Source organism: Delphinapterus leucas, chromosome 4, assembly GCF_059928025.1.
Source record: "Delphinapterus leucas isolate spDelLeu-1000000601 "Yukka" chromosome 4, BTC_Dleu_Yukka2, whole genome shotgun sequence".
In the NCBI taxonomy this organism is placed as follows: domain Eukaryota; kingdom Metazoa; phylum Chordata; class Mammalia; order Artiodactyla; family Monodontidae; genus Delphinapterus; species Delphinapterus leucas.
The window spans coordinates 46165290-46167890 of NC_143132.1; the positions used below are offsets into that span (position 1 = coordinate 46165290).

The 2601-nt window shown below is 34.2% G+C and overlaps 1 pseudogene; it reads left to right on the plus strand.

Annotated features, from left to right (window-relative positions):
* Window positions 1-505: 505 nt before the first annotated feature.
* Window positions 506-1765, plus strand: LOC111175827 (olfactory receptor 5H2-like; annotated as a pseudogene).
* Window positions 1766-2601: the final 836 nt, after the last annotated feature.

Below are 2601 nucleotides of genomic sequence, written 5' to 3' on the forward strand. Positions count from 1 at the left end.
ATCTTTGATGAAGATAGATGCAAAAATCCTCAACAAAATATTAGCAAACCATATCCAACAAATATAAAAAGGATCGTATACCATGATCAAGTTGGATTTATTCCAGGGATGAAAAGATGGTTCAGTATTCACAAATAATGTGATACACCATATTAATAAAAGGAATGATAAAAATCATATGATCATCTCAACAGATGCAGAAAAAGCACTTGCCAAGATTCAACATCTATTCATGATAAAAACTCTCCTCAAAGTGGGTATAAAGGGAACATATCTCAACATAATAAAGTCCATAAATTTAGCACATATTTAGAATGTCTTTCATTTTTCTAAGTCTGTCCATTGATTCACATTTTTTGAATTTAAATGATTGCATTTATTCCCATCCCCCCCTGCAAAAAAAAGATCCCATCTATTAAGGAGGTATAATAAACAAAATTAAGAGGAAATTCTGAAGTGCATGTTTCATTTCAACTCTCTTCCTCCATAGTTTCACTTTATAATTTCTTACTGACTATTCCTTTCATTTACTCCATGTATTCCAGACACTGCCCAGTGAGGAGATGGAAAAAGAAAATGCAATGTTACTGATAGAGTTTATTTTCATAGGACTTACATATCAACAAAAATGGCAAATCCCCTTGTTACTGGTATTCTTGGTGATATATCTCATCACTGTCATGGGGCACCTTGGTCTGATTGCTCTTTTATGTAATGACCTTCATCTTCACATCCCCATATACTTATTCCTTGGGAATCTGGCTTTTGTGGATGCCTGGATATCATCCACAGTGACCTCCTCCTGGCCCCAGCCAGATGTTGGTGAATTTCTTTGCCAAGAGCAAAATGATATCTCTCACTGAATGGAAGATACAATTTTTTTTCTTTGTAATCAATGTAACCACAAAATGGTTTTTGTTGGTAACAATGGCATATGATCGCTATGTGACCATATGCAAACCGTTACATTATCCAGTAATTATAACCAATAGACTAAGCATCCAGCTGTTGGTTTGGTCATTTTTAGGTAGCCTTGCTCATGCCATACTTCATAATGTTTTTAAATTCAGATTAACGTTCTATAATTCTATCATATACAGGACATGTACTGTGACATTGTACCATTGTTTAAAATTTCCTGTACTGACCCTTCCATTAATTTTCTGATTGTATTTATTTTCTCTGGGTCAATACAGTTGTGCATAATTCTGACTGTTCTTGTCCCTTATAAAGTTGCTCTCTTTACAATATTAAAAAAGAAGTCTGTACAAAGCATAAGGAAAGCCTTCTACACATGTGGAGCCCATCTCTTAACTATCTCTTTATAATATGACCCTCTATTCTCCATGTATGTGCTCCCTGGATCTGCAGAAGCAGATGCTCAAGATACAGTGGACTCTCTATTTTGAACTGTCATAATTCCTTTGTTAAATCCAGTCATCTATAGTCTGGGAAATAAGAAAATCATAGGTTCTCTGGCAAAAATGCTAAAGAAAATGCTTAGATCTCATTTTAATATCTGTTCTCCATTCATTAAAAGTCACGTAAGTGTGAAGATTAGACACATGTTGATTAGTGTTCAAAGTTTTTGCACTTACAATTGCCCTAGAGATTTTACAACTTAAGGTAGGAGTACTAATAAATATATTAAAATATGTGCATATATTAGTCAAAAGTATAAAAACCATAGAAAAATTTAATCAAGTCTTCAAGTCAAATTAATTAAAGAGGAAAACAAATTAATATATTTTACACATATGTTCTCAATGTGGCTCCATAAATGCACGATGCACTATAACAGCACAATTGCTCTGAAAAAAAACTGAATATGATTTTTTGATAGTAAAACAGCTGTGCAGCCTGGAAGCTCATATCATGTTTACCTCCACAGTGGAGGCAGGTTTGTGTTTAAGGAAACAGAGGCCAATTACAGGAATTTTGCTAGCCACCAAAAGGACTTTCATTGCATTCTATTTGGGACATGGTGAAATTTATTTCTTGTGGGGACTTAATTCTCATATTACACAGAGAAATCAGCAGAAATGAGAAGGTAATAAGAAAAAATGAGAAAGGAGTTAAATTAGTGAAAGTCAGAACAAATTGTAAGAGGATGTTTTCAGCTCAGTGTGTGTCTATAAATAATGAGAAGAGGGAAGCTGCCTCTCACTGTCTATGATGCCTTGAAAGGCACTGTCCAGTTTTCTTGTATGTTGTATGGTAATCTGAGAAGCTTTACTAATTCAGAAAGCTAAGAGATGAGATTTCAGATTTAATTGGGATGGGCATAGAGAAGAAAAGAGAAATGATAGAATAGGAAGGAAATGGATTAATCCTTCCTACAATTTAAAAATAAAGAAACTGATAAGAGAAAAAGAAGTAATATGTAAAGGTTATTAGAATATACTGTTGAGTAAAAGAGGCTTCATATGCGTATTATCAAAGTTCAAATAGTTTTAAGGTGATACGATATTGGTGAGTCCAGTGAGTAGCTAGAAAAGACATAAAAATGAACAAGAGTTGTTCCCCCAAAGTCCCCCAAATCATGGGGGCATGATTTGTGCCCCCCAAAGTCCTTAAATGTTAGCTTTTGTCTCACTCCAT